This window comes from Sceloporus occidentalis, unplaced genomic scaffold, assembly GCF_023333645.1.
Source record: "Sceloporus occidentalis isolate IW3139 unplaced genomic scaffold, rSceOcc1.0.p SCAF_21, whole genome shotgun sequence".
Lineage (NCBI taxonomy): Eukaryota > Metazoa > Chordata > Lepidosauria > Squamata > Phrynosomatidae > Sceloporus > Sceloporus occidentalis.
The window spans coordinates 7315437-7329365 of NW_028317001.1; the positions used below are offsets into that span (position 1 = coordinate 7315437).

Consider the following 13929-nt stretch of genomic DNA (forward strand, 5'->3'; position numbering starts at 1 on the left):
ACCAGCAACATCTTGGACTGCCTGAAGGAAGAGGCCCCTCCCTCCTCAACTGTCATCTCGGCCTCAGAGGGAGCCATCAGGCAGACCAGCAACATCAGGGACTGCCTGAAGGAAGAGGCCCCTCCCTCCTCAACTGTCATCTCGGCCTCAGAGGGAGCCATCAGGCAGACCAGCAACATCAGGGACTGCCTGAAGGAAGAGGCCCCTCCCTCCTCAACTGTCATCTCGGCCTCAGAGGGAGCCATCAGGCAGACCAGCAACATCAGGGACTGCCTGAAGGAAGAGGCCCCTCCCTCCTCAACTGTCATCTCGGCCTCAGAGGGAGCCATCAGGGAGACCAGCAACATCAGGGACTGCCTGAAGGAAGAGGCCCCTCCCTCCTCAACTGTCATCTCGGCCTCAGAGGGAGCCATCAGGCAGACCAGCAACATCTTGGACTGCCTGAAGGAAGAGGCCCCTCCCTCCTCAACTGTCATCTCGGCCTCAGAGGGAGCCATCAGGCAGACCAGCAACATCAGGGACTGCCTGAAGGAAGAGGCCCCTCCCTCCTCAACTGTCATCTCGGCCTCAGAGGGAGCCATCAGGCAGACCAGCAACATCAGGGACTGCCTGAAGGAAGAGGCCCCTCCCTCCTCAACTGTCATCTCGGCCTCAGAGGCAGCCATCAGGGAGACCAGCAACATCAGGGACTGCCTGAAGGAAGAGGCCCCTCCCTCCTCAACTGTCATCTCGGCCTCAGAGGGAGCCATCAGGCAGACCAGCAACATCTTGGACTGCCTGAAGGAAGAGGCCCCTCCCTCCTCAACTGTTATCTCGGCCTCAGAGGGAGCCATCAGGCAGACCAGCAACATCAGGGACTGCCTGAAGGAAGAGGCCCCTCCCTCCTCAACTGTCATCTCGGCCTCAGAGGGAGCCATCAGGGAGACCAGCAACATCAGGGACTGCCTGAAGGAAGAGGCCCCTCCCTCCTCAACTGTCATCTCGGCCTCAGAGGGAGCCATCAGGCAGACCAGCAACATCTTGGACTGCCTGAAGGAAGAGGCCCCTCCCTCCTCAACTGTCATCTCGGCCTCAGAGGGAGCCATCAGGCAGACCAGCAACATCAGGGACTGCCTGAAGGAAGAGGCCCCTCCCTCCTCAACTGTCATCTCGGCCTCAGAGGGAGCCATCAGGCAGACCAGCAACATCAGGGACTGCCTGAAGGAAGAGGCCCCTCCCTCCTCAACTGTCATCTCGGCCTCAGAGGGAGCCATCAGGCAGACCAGCAACATCAGGGACTGCCTGAAGGAAGAGGCCCCTCCCTCCTCAACTGTCATCTCGGCCTCAGAGGGAGCCATCAGGGAGACCAGCAACATCAGGGACTGCCTGAAGGAAGAGGCCCCTCCCTCCTCAACTGTCATCTCGGCCTCAGAGGGAGCCATCAGGCAGACCAGCAACATCTTGGACTGCCTGAAGGAAGAGGCCCCTCCCTCCTCAACTGTCATCTCGGCCTCAGAGGGAGCCATCAGGCAGACCAGCAACATCAGGGACTGCCTGAAGGAAGAGGCCCCTCCCTCCTCAACTGTCATCTCGGCCTCAGAGGGAGCCATCAGGCAGACCAGCAACATCAGGGACTGCCTGAAGGAAGAGGCCCCTCCCTCCTCAACTGTCATCTCGGCCTCAGAGGCAGCCATCAGGGAGACCAGCAACATCAGGGACTGCCTGAAGGAAGAGGCCCCTCCCTCCTCAACTGTCATCTCGGCCTCAGAGGGAGCCATCAGGCAGACCAGCAACATCTTGGACTGCCTGAAGGAAGAGGCCCCTCCCTCCTCAACTGTTATCTCGGCCTCAGAGGGAGCCATCAGGCAGACCAGCAACATCAGGGACTGCCTGAAGGAAGAGGCCCCTCCCTCCTCAACTGTCATCTCGGCCTCAGAGGGAGCCATCAGGGAGACCAGCAACATCAGGGACTGCCTGAAGGAAGAGGCCCCTCCCTCCTCAACTGTCATCTCGGCCTCAGAGGGAGCCATCAGGCAGACCAGCAACATCTTGGACTGCCTGAAGGAAGAGGCCCCTCCCTCCTCAACTGTCATCTCGGCCTCAGAGGGAGCCATCAGGCAGACCAGCAACATCAGGGACTGCCTGAAGGAAGAGGCCCCTCCCTCCTCAACTGTCATCTCGGCCTCAGAGGGAGCCATCAGGCAGACCAGCAACATCAGGGACTGCCTGAAGGAAGAGGCCCCTCCCTCCTCAACTGTCATCTCGGCCTCAGAGGGAGCCATCAGGCAGACCAGCAACATCAGGGACTGCCTGAAGGAAGAGGCCCCTCCCTCCTCAACTGTCATCTCGGCCTCAGAGGGAGCCATCAGGGAGACCAGCAACATCAGGGACTGCCTGAAGGAAGAGGCCCCTCCCTCCTCAACTGTCATCTCGGCCTCAGAGGGAGCCATCAGGCAGACCAGCAACATCTTGGACTGCCTGAAGGAAGAGGCCCCTCCCTCCTCAACTGTCATCTCGGCCTCAGAGGGAGCCATCAGGCAGACCAGCAACATCAGGGACTGCCTGAAGGAAGAGGCCCCTCCCTCCTCAACTGTCATCTCGGCCTCAGAGGGAGCCATCAGGGAGACCAGCAACATCAGGGACTGCCTGAAGGAAGAGGCCCCTCCCTCCTCAACTGTCATCTCGGCCTCAGAGGGAGCCATCAGGCAGACCAGCAACATCTTGGACTGCCTGAAGGAAGAGGCCCCTCCCTCCTCAACTGTCATCTCGGCCTCAGAGGGAGCCATCAGGCAGACCCAGCAACATCTTGGACTGCCTGAAGGAAGAGGCCCCTCCCTCCTCAACTGTCATCTCGGCCTCAGAGGGAGCCATCAGGCAGACCAGCAACATCAGGGACTGCCTGAAGGAAGAGGCCCCTCCCTCCTCAACTGTCATCTCGGCCTCAGAGGGAGCCATCAGGCAGACCAGCAACATCAGGGACTGCCTGAAGGAAGAGGCCCCTTCCTCCTCAACTGTCATCTCGGCCTCAGAGGGAGCCATCAGGCAGACCAGCAACATCAGGGACTGCCTGAAGGAAGAGACCCCTCCCTCCTCAACTGTCATCTCGGCCTCAGAGGGAGCCATCAGGCAGACCAGCAACATCAGGGACTGCCTGAAGGAAGAGGCCCCTCCCTCCTCAACTGTCATCTCGGCCTCAGAGGGAGCCATCAGGCAGACCAGCAACATCAGGGACTGCCTGAAGGAAGAGGCCCCTCCCTCCTCAACTGTCATCTCGGCCTCAGAGGGAGCCATCAGGCAGACCAGCAACATCAGGGACTGCCTGAAGGAAGAGGCCCCTCCCTCCTCAACTGTCATCTCGGCCTCAGAGGGAGCCATCAGGCAGACCCAGCAACATCTTGGACTGCCTGAAGGACGAGACTTCTCCCTCCTTTAACTGTATTTTGTATTGTATTACGATTTTACTGTACACCGCTATGATCATCGCGGAATAGCGGTCTATAAATAAAACATATTGTTATTATTATTATTATTATTATTATTATTATTAATTTTGATCTTGTCCTCTGGAGTATTAGCTATTCCTCCTAATTTGGTGTCATCTGCAAATTTGACGAGTATGCCCCTGATTCTGTCATCCAAGCCGTTGATAAAGATGTTGATTAGCATTGGGCCCAGGACGGACTCCTGGTCACTTCTCTCCAGGATGAAAAGAGCAATTGTTGAAAACACTTTCGGTTCGGCCGGTCAACCAGTTACAAATCCATGTAACAGTTATGTTGTCTAGCCCACATTTCACTAGCTTGTTTGCAAGAATGTCATGGGGAACCCTCTCAAAAGCCTTACTGAAATGTTGGAAGGGATCACAAGGGCCATCCAGTCCAACCCCATTCTGCCATGCAGGAAATCACAATCAAAGCATCCCCGACAGATGGCCATCCAGCCTCTGCTTGAAGACCTCCAAGGAAGGAGACTCCACTACACTCCGGGGGAGTTTGTTCCACAACTAACCTTTAAGTGTATAACTGGTCCCCCCAGTACCGGGAAACAATCCTCAGTCTCGGGAGGGCAGGACCGAAAGAAGCCTCAGCCGATTGGAAGGTGTCAATACAGTAGTGATGGATAAATCTTGGCGGAGAAGACCAAGTGGCTGCCCTACAAATATCGGACAACGGGGCGTTTGCAGCCAGGGCAGCGGACGTGGCGGCACTACGAGTGGAATGAGCAGTGACCTTTCCATGAAGAGTTGTTTTTGAAACTGCATAACACTTGGAAATACAAGAACGGATCCATCTGGACAATGTAGATGAAGAGACCTTTCTGTCCAGGTAAGTGTTGTTGAATGACACAAATAAATGATCTGATTTTTGCCAAGTCCTGGTGCGTTTGATATAAATGCTTAAGGCCCTGCGTACATCTAGGGTATGCCATGTCTTCTCAGCTTGTTTTTTCGGATCTGGAACAAAGGATGGTAAGATAACCTCTTGAGATCTATGAATGGTCGTAGTAACCTTAGGCATAAAGGAAGGTTCTAGACAAAGCAAAACAGAGTCTTTCCTGAATATGCATAACTCTTCTCTGGTTGAAAGGGCTCCTAGTTCAGAGATCCTTTGGATCGAAGTGATAGCTGTGAGGAAAAGAGTCTTCCAAGTCAGAAACTTTAGTGATTCAAAGGGCTGAAGAACAATGTGAAGATCTCAATCTGGATATCTATGTAATGTAGCTGGTTTAATGAGAGCAGCTGCTCTCAAAAACCTTTTAACATAAATGTGGTTAGATAATCTGGATGATGATTTTGGTGAGAGTGACGACCCAATAGCAGAAACCTGTCTCTTCAAGGTATTGGGTCTGAGCCCTTTATCAAGGCCATATTGAAGGTATAGGAGTAGAGCGTCGACTGAGACTGTCGAGGGTGAAGTATTGTTGGAGGCACACCAATCGGAAGAGGATCGATAGGAATATTAGTAAATCCTAGGAGTAGAATATCTACGAGACTGAATGATAGTATCAACCACCCAAGGAGAAAGGCCATCTTTTATTAAGAGCTGCCTTTCAATTTTCACGTGTGAAGGTTTAGCCACCTTGGATCTTACTTGACCTTGTGATAGGAGGTCTTTGCGTAGTGGAAGACGGAAGTGGTCCTGGGCCAGTTGAGACATCTCTGGAAAACACACCCTTCTTGGCCAATGAGGAGCCACAAGAATGATCTATGACTTTTAGCTTCTTAGCTTTTGGGGGCATCGTGATATCATTGCCATCGGTGGAAATGCATACAGAAGACCTCTTGGCCAAGGGGAGTGGAGGGCATCAATCTGTTCTGCTCCCTGAGTCCTGAACCTTGAGAAGAACCTGGGGACTTGGTTGTTTATTGGAGATGCAAATAGGTCTACCAACGGCGTCTCGAACCTTTGAGTTATGAGGTTGAACGCTTTTGGGTGGAGGTGTCACTCCACTTGGTTTATGTCTGGCCTGTTCATCCATTCGGCCCTTGAGTTTAGTTTTCCTTTAAGTGTTCTGCCTTGATGGACCACAGATTGACTTCTCCCCAATGAAGAATGGTTGGTTCCTTCATTAACGACAACGACCTGGTCCCGCCTTGTCGATTTAGATGTGACTTTGTTGTCATGTTGTCTGTGTGGACCAGGACTGTTATATTTTTTAAGCGTTGAGCAAAGGCCAGAAGTGCCAGCCTTACGGCCCTCAGTTTGAGCCAGTTTATGCTGTGAGTTCTTTCGGACTGGTTCCATCGTCCCTGAGCCCCTCAGACTGGCATCGGTTGTGATCAAGACTGGTGGAGGAGGTAGAAACAAGCATCCCCGTCGGATGCGATGAGATGTCCACCATGTCAGAGAGCGTTTGACTCTGTAGGGGACTGGAACCTGTTTGTAGATTCGGTGAGTTATGTATTTTTGGTAAGGCAGAGTCAACCATTGTAAATCGCGGGAGTGAAAAACGAGCCCAAGGGACGCATTGAGATGCTGTAATCATTAGACCCTGAAGTCTCGCTAGGAGAAGATCTGCTGAAGGACTTTTGTTCATGGACTTTTGTGATGGTATCTTGAATTGTTTTGATCATGTCTGGCGGATTTAGGTGTAATGTGGCAGGTTTAGTCCACTCTTACCTGATACCTTTGTGAAGACAGCTCTGAAGAGTGTCTCTAGGATTGAAGGCCCTGGTCTAAGAAAAGTCTCCTTTGCCTTGAGGCAAACCAAGACCGTTTCTTGTAGACTAATTGGAGTGGAGAGGTGGCCTCGAAAATGTTAATTAAAAATCTTAACCGCATTGTATAGTAACGCTGCATAATGCTCAGCCAGAAGATGGAGTCCCTGCATCAGAGCCATCTTCATCTCTAAAGGCTCCCCATTGTCATATTTAGACAATACAGGAAAGTCGGGACCCTGTTTTCATTCTTCATTAGAGGAACGTATTATAGGAAATAACCTTTTTCTTTTTAATAAAAGATGGTAAGGTCTTTTTGTTATCCTTAGTCTCAGCCAAGAGACTTTATTTAAACAATTTGTCCCAGAAAGAGCTGGAAATGTCAAATTTTGTTTGTAATGGACATCTATGTGTCAGTTCTTTGGTCAAATCTGTCTTTGTAATGGAACCAAACCAGTTGTGGTCTCAGATTGTATCGAGTCACATTTTGGCTAGTGTCTCCTGAATAGCCACTGTCTTAAACCATTTGTTAATGTTTTATTTTTTGACCTTAAGTGTTTTTGTTTGTTTGTTTCTAACAAGCGCTGTTATAGCTCTAGAAAAAATGAAAATAGGAGAGACAACTTTTATTGAACATAAACTATGGCAACCACAAGTGGGATCTATAGATTCCCATAACAAATTGAGGTGAGCTGTAACCATATATATATATACACACACACAGCTATTGGATTTGGTGTCACAATAACAAGCTATGGAGGCCTTATGACCTTCATAAACTCTGCATGAAAATGGAGTATTTGGTGTTGGAGGCCCAGGTTTGGAATGGGGAGGAAAACCCTTCCCTTGAGGAAGAGCAGGATCCTCCAGCGTTAATTGCACCGAGGTGTCATTAAACACCAATATATGAACTGTCTTATACAATAATAACATAAATACAAACACAGTAATAATAAAAGATCATCAGACCCAAAAAGTCTAAGAGAAACGACGACGCAGAAAGAACCGCAACCTGGAAACATCACCCGAGGAGACTTTCCGCTGTGCCTTCTGCAATCGGACCTGTTTATCCCGGATTGGCCTTTTTAGTCACCACTGCGCTTGTGCAAAGCGCGGGATGAGTCCTTCGTGATCTTCGTTCGCGAAGCAAAGCCAGATATATATATATATATATATATATATATATATATTATTGAGATCACATTCCTCTTCTGAGGAATGAACTCCAGTTAATGTTTTGTTTTGTCTTAACAGAGACAGACTGGAGCAGAAGCAGCAGGCCTTTCTTCTTTGGACTTGCTGTCTTTAATCCAAATGGCTGCCGCACCTTAAGTTGCAGCTTTGCCTCTTCTTTGGAAAAAGGGGAGCACAATAAATAAATAGTTTAGCTAACTATCCCCAAAGGAGTGACGGAAACATCCAACTAGGCAGGGATGATGCACTTGGCAAATCCTTTTGGTAACCCTCTCTGATCCCTTCAGTCCGAACGAATCATGGAGGGATTAGGTCTAACAGTTGCCGGTTTTGACCATTGCTCCTTAAGCACTCTCATGAATTCAGATGGGAAGGGCACCTCATCCCTAGCCGGGGAAGATTCAGGAAAGGAATCTTTTTTGCCCTTGGGAAGGTCAGTCTCCTCTTGGTCAGGAGTCGGTGGTTTTGTATCCAATTCACGGACTTTAATGGCCTTCCTTAACAGAACAGGAAAATCGTCAGCACAGAAAAGTCTAGAACAGTGATGGTGAACCTTTTAGAGGTCAAGTGCCCAAACTGCAACCCAAAACCCACTTATTAATTTCAAAGTGCTGTGTCCCTCTGGCTTTCTAGTAACAAACTCTGGCAAACTCTGTGCTGGGGCGACGGCACATATGCCCACAGAAAAGTCTGCAAATTTGATGAGTATGCCCCCGATTCTGTCATCCAAGCCGTTGATAAAGATGTAGATTAGCATTGGGCCCAGGACGGACTCCTGGTCACTTCTCTCCAGGATGAAAAGAGCAATTGTTGAAAACCCTTTCGGTTCGGCCGGTCAACCAATTACAAATCCATGTAACAGTTATGTTGTCTAGCCCACATTTCACTAGCTTGTTTGCAAGAATGTCATGGGGAACCCTGTCAAAAGCCTTACTGAAATCAAGATACACTATATCCACAGCATTCCCTTCACCTACGAAGCTGGTAGAAAAAGCAGCTCACCGACTAAATCAAAAAAGAGATCAGATTTGTCTGGCATGACTTCTTCCTATGAAACCCGTGTTGACTTTTTGTGATTATGGAATTGTTTTCTAGATGTTCACAGACTGTCTGCTTAATGATCCGCTCCAGAATCTTTCCTGGGATTGATGTCAGACTGACTGGATGATAATTGTTGGGATCCTCTTTTCCCCCCTTTTTGAAGATGGGGACAACGTTTGCCCTCCTTCAGTCTGCTGGGATTTCTCCTGTTCTCAAGGAGTTCTCAAAGATTATTGCCAATGGCTCCGATATTACATTTGCCAGTTCTTTTAATACCCTTGGATGGAGTTCTTCTGGTCCTGGAGACTTAAATTCATTTAGATTAACAAGGTGTTCCTCTATTATCTCTTTACTTATTCTGTGCTGAAATTCCCCTATTCTGTCCTCTGCTCCATTATCCTCAGGTTGAGCTCCCTTTTCCTTTTTCTGAGAAGACTGAGGCAAAGAAGGTGTTGAGTAATTCTGCCTTTTCTCTATCTCCTGTTAGCATTTTGCCATCTTCTCCACGCAGTGACCCTACCGTTTCCTTCTTCTTCCTTTTGCTGCGGACATATCCAAAAAAAAATCTCTTTTTATTCTTTTTAACCTCTCTAGCAAGCCTGAGTTCATTCTGCGCTTTAGCTCTTCTGACTTTACCCCTACACATGCCTGCTATTTGTTTGAATTCCCCTTTTGTGATTTCCCCCTTTTTCCATTTCTTATACATGTTCCGTTTCAAACTTAGCTCCGTTGAAAGTACCTTAGTCATCCATCCTGGTTTATTGAGACATCTCCCATTTTTCTTCCTCATTGGAACTGTTTGAGATTGTGCCTTCAGTATCTCCCTTTTGAGAAACTTCCATCCATCCTGAACTCCCTTCTCTTTTAGTATTTCTGACCATAGGATCACCCTCAATACTTCCCTAAGTTTACTGAAATCCACTCTCTTAAAGTCCAGAATGTGTGTCTGACTCTGCCTGGCTTCTCCTTTCCATTGTATAACAAACTCCAGGAGAGCATGGTCCCTTTTACCTAATGATCCCACCAATTCCACCCCATTAACCAAGTCATCCTTGTTGGTTAGGATCAGATCCAAAATAGCTGACCCCCTTGTTGCCTCTTCCACCTTTTGGACCATGAAATTGTCTTTGAGGCAAGTGAGGAATTTACTAGGCCTTGAGGATTTGGCTGAGTTTGATCCAGCAAATATCAGGATAGTTGAAGTCGCCCATCACTACTACATCTCTCCTTTCTGAGTGTGTGGTCATCTGTTCTAGAAAGATATCATCCAACTCTTCAGTCTGACTTGGGGGTCTGTAGTAGACTCCCACCGTAACACCCTTGTTGTTTCCCTCCCCTTTGATTCTTATCCAGATGCTCTCCACCTGGCTTCCATGATTGATGTCCAGGATCTCTTCACTGGTGTAAATATCTCTGACATATAGTGCTATTCCTCCTCCTTTCCTGTTTTTGCCGCCCAATCACTGGGAATCCAGGCGGTTTACAACAGAGGGGATAATAGATGGTTCCCTGCCCTCAGGCTTACAATCTAAAAGACACGACACAAAAGGAGAAGGGAATGGTGAGGAGGGGATCAGGTCCAGCATTCTTCTCTCCCTCTGAGGCCTGGACCAAGGCAGATGGACCGGAGGGAGGGCTCTTCTTCTTCAGCCTAGCCCTGATGGAGCTGGGCCAGACTAATTCCCTCCCTCCCAGGGCAAAAGATGACAGTTATGGAGGGAGGAGCCTCTTTCTTCAGCCTAGCCCTGATGGAGCTGGGCCAGACTCATTCCCTCCCTCCCAGGCCGAAAGATGACAGTTATGGAGGGAGGAGCCTCTATCTTCAGCCTAGCCCTGATGGAGCTGGGCCAGACTAATTCCCTCCCTCCCAGGCCGAAAGATGACAGTTATGGAGGGAGGAGCCTCTTTCTTCAGCCTAGCCCTGATGGAGCTGGGCCAGACTAATTCCCTCCCTCCCAAGCCAAAAACGAACATTGGCTTACCTTGTGAGATGTTTGTTTTCAGCATTGAAGGCGGAGACATCCTTCATAAGGGTTAGTTCCCTCTGTTCGTTCCAATCAGGTAGGACCTAGAATTTGGGGTGTGAATCTTGGGGAACCTATGCCCTTTTTTGCCCAGTCAGTGGAATAGCCATAAGAGGGATGTCTAATAACACATTATCAATGGCTATCAAACAACAAAGGATCTAATATTAATTAAAAACAAACCTAGATCCTATAACATAGAATCGTAGAGTTGGAAGGGATCACAAGGGCCATCCAGTCCAACCCCATTCTACCATGCAGGAAATCACAATCAAAGCATCCCCGACAGATGGCCATCCAGCCTCTGCTTGAAGACCTCCAAGGAAGGAGACTCCACTACACTCCGGGGGAGTTTGTTCCACAACTAACCTTTAAGTGTATAACTGGTCCCCCCTGTACCGGGAAACAATCCTAAGTCTCGGGAGGGCAGGACCGAAAGAAGCCTCAGCCGATTGGAAGGTGTCAATACGGTAGTGACGGATAAATCTTGGCGGAGAAGACCAAGCGGCTGCCCTACAAATATCAGACAACGGGGCGTTTGTGGCCAGGGCAGCGGACGTGGCGGCATTACGAATGGGATGAGCAGTGACCTTTCCATGAAGAGTTGTTTTTGAAATTGCATAACACTTGGAAACACAAGAACGGATCCATCTTGACAATGTAGATGAAGAGACCTTTCTGTCCAGGTAAGTGTTGTTGAATGACACAAATAAATGATCTGATTTTTGCCAAGTCCTGGTGCGTTTGGTATAAATGCGTAAGGCCCTGCGTACATCTAGGGTATGCCATGTCTTCTCAGCTTGTTTTTTCGGATCTGGAACAAAGGATGGTAAGATAGCTCTTGAGATCTATGAAAGATCGTATTAACCTTAGGCATAAAGGAAGGATCTAGACCAGTGATGGTGAAACTTTTGCAGACCGAGAGCCCAAACTGCAACCCAAAACCCACTTATTTATTGCAAAGTGCCATGTCCCTCTGGCTTTCTGGTAACAAACTCTGGCAAACTCTGTGCTGGGGCGATGGCACATGTGCCCACAGAGAGGGCTCTGAGTGCCACCTTTGGCACGTGTGTCATAGGTTCGCCATCACTGGTCTAGAAGATGAAGACGAAGAAGGCTCAACAGCTTCATCATCATCAGACCACTCTCCTTCCTCTGATTCAGAGGCAGGAGTGGATTGGGATCTGGAAAGGCCTCATCCTAGAAGAGTGTCTCATTTTTTTAGAGGACTTGACTCTAGATGGCAGTCTACGCTTGTGTTTAAGCTTAGAGTGAGCAGGGCCATCAATGGATGAAGTCTGTTTCCCTCCCTTTTTTGATCTGAATTTGAATTTGCCCACCACAGAGGGTTTGGGTGCAAATTTACCCCTTTCAGATAAGGGAATGGCGTCCCTGGATGGAGATGAGGTGGGAGGGGAGGATGATTAACCATCCATTATGAAGCCAAGCCCTCCCTCCAGTCCATCTGCCTTGGTCCAGGCCTCGGAGGTAGAGAGGAACTGCTGGACCTCTTAACCTTTCCCTCCACCACTCCCTTCTCCTTCTGTATCATGTCTTTTTAGATTGTAAGCCTGAGGGCAGGGAACCGTCTAACTAAAAAGATTGCATGTACAGTGCTGTGTAAATTTACAGCGCTTCATAAATAAAGGTTAATAATAATAATAATAATAATGAGGACTCTCTGGCACTGCTAGACTGCCCAGGAAGCCTGTCGCCGTCGGAGTCCCTGGGAGTAACTAACAGTGGCTCTTTTAAAAGGCACGTCTCCCTATTTGGGGAGGACAGGAAAGAATAAATGGCTGCTGTCAGGGCAGATACCAGGCTACCCAACTCTGGCGGGAGTGGCTGGGGTGAGACGCAGCTGCGCATTGCGGCGTTACTCATGTTCCTGGACTCCTCCATGCGAGCCACTCCCTCCCAATATCAGGACAGGTCGCAGTGGCTGGACACATTAGAGCGCGGAGATGAGGGATATACCTCCTCCGGCTGTGCCCCGCGGCCTCCAAGCCGTGTGCCAGAAGTCTGCGCCAGCTCTCTCTGTGCTTCAGGGGCCCTTGGCAGATGTCCGGAATCGCCGGACATCCCAGGCGGAAGAGGAAGATGGGGAAAGGAGAGGGAAAATGGTGTTTTTGTTTTTAAAGTGAAGAGAAAGAAGAAGGGAGTCTGGGAAAAGCGACCCGACGGAGCGAAGGCAGGAACTAGACTGGGCAACAAGGGGAATGGGTTCCCCAGAGTTCACACCCAGAATTCTAGGTCCTACCTGATTGGAGCGAACAGAGGGAACCAACCCATATGAAGGATGGCTCTGCCTTCACCGCTGGAAAAGATGACAGTTATGGAGGGAGGAGCCTCTTTCTTCAGGCTAGGCCTGATGGAGCTGGGCCAGCCTATTCCCTCCCTCCCAGGCCGAAGGATGACAGTTATGGAGGGAGGAGCCTCTATCTTCAGGCTAGCCCTGGTGGAGCTGGGCCAGCCTATTCCCTCCCTTCCAGGCCGAAGGATGACAGTTATGGAGGGAGGAGCCTCTATCTTCAGGCTAGCCCTGATGGAGCTGGGCCAGCCTATTCCCTCCCTCCCAGGCCGAAGGATGACAGTTATGGAGGGAGGAGCCTCTATCTTCAGGCTAGCCCTGGTGGAGCTGGGCCAGCCTATTCCCTCCCTTCCAGGCCGAAGGATGACAGTTATGGAGGGAGGAGCCTCTATCTTCAGGCTAGCCCTAGTGGAGCTGGGCCAGCCTATTCTCTCCCTCCCAGGCCGAAGGATGACAGTTATGGAGGGAGGAGCCTCTATCTTCAGCCTAGCCCTGGTGGAGCTGGGCCAGCCTATTCTCTCCCTCCCAGGCCGAAGGATGACAGTTATGGAGGGAGGAGCCTCTATCTGCAGGCTAGCCCTGGTGGAGCTGGGCCAGCCTATTCCCTCCCTTCCAGGCCAAAGGATGACAGTTATGGAGGGAGGACCCTCTATCTTCAGGCTAGCCCTGGTGGAGCTGGGCCAGCCTATTCTCTCCCTCCCAGGCCGAAGGATGACAGTTATGGAGGGAGGAGCCTCTATCTTCAGGCTAGCCCTGGTGGAGCTGGGCCAGCGTATTCCCTCCCTTCCAGGCCAAAGGATGACAGTTATGGAGGGAGGAGCCTCTATCTTCAGCCTAGCCCTGATGGAGCTGGGCCAGACTAATTCCGTGCCTCACAGGAAGCATTGTGGGATTTGTAGTTTGCTGTGGCACCAAAATAGCTTGCAGAACTACACATCCCAGAATTCCATAGCACTTGAGCTACGGCGGTGTAAAGCGATGCCAAACTGGCTTATTATTTCTGCAGCTGCAAAGGCCTGGAAGCCATGTATTCCTTACCCCTAGTCATGTTGCCATTGTCTTACTCCCTCCTGGTTCTAAAAGTGTGACTTTTTGTCTCCTTCTTTCGTTACAAATAAAAAGTTACAAGTAACAAAATTACTTGGAATAAGTTACTGTCAAGACGTGTGCAATTGTAGCACTAGAGCAGCGGTTCCCCCAAACTATGGCCCTTTAAGGGATTT

At 49.8% G+C, this 13929-nt stretch overlaps 1 protein-coding gene across 1 annotated transcript in view; it reads right to left on the reverse strand.

Moving 5' to 3' along the window:
* The window catches only part of LOC149301511 (uncharacterized), a 235000-nt gene that overhangs the window by 130382 nt on the left and 90689 nt on the right, over window positions 1–13929 (reverse strand). The window lies entirely within an intron of this gene.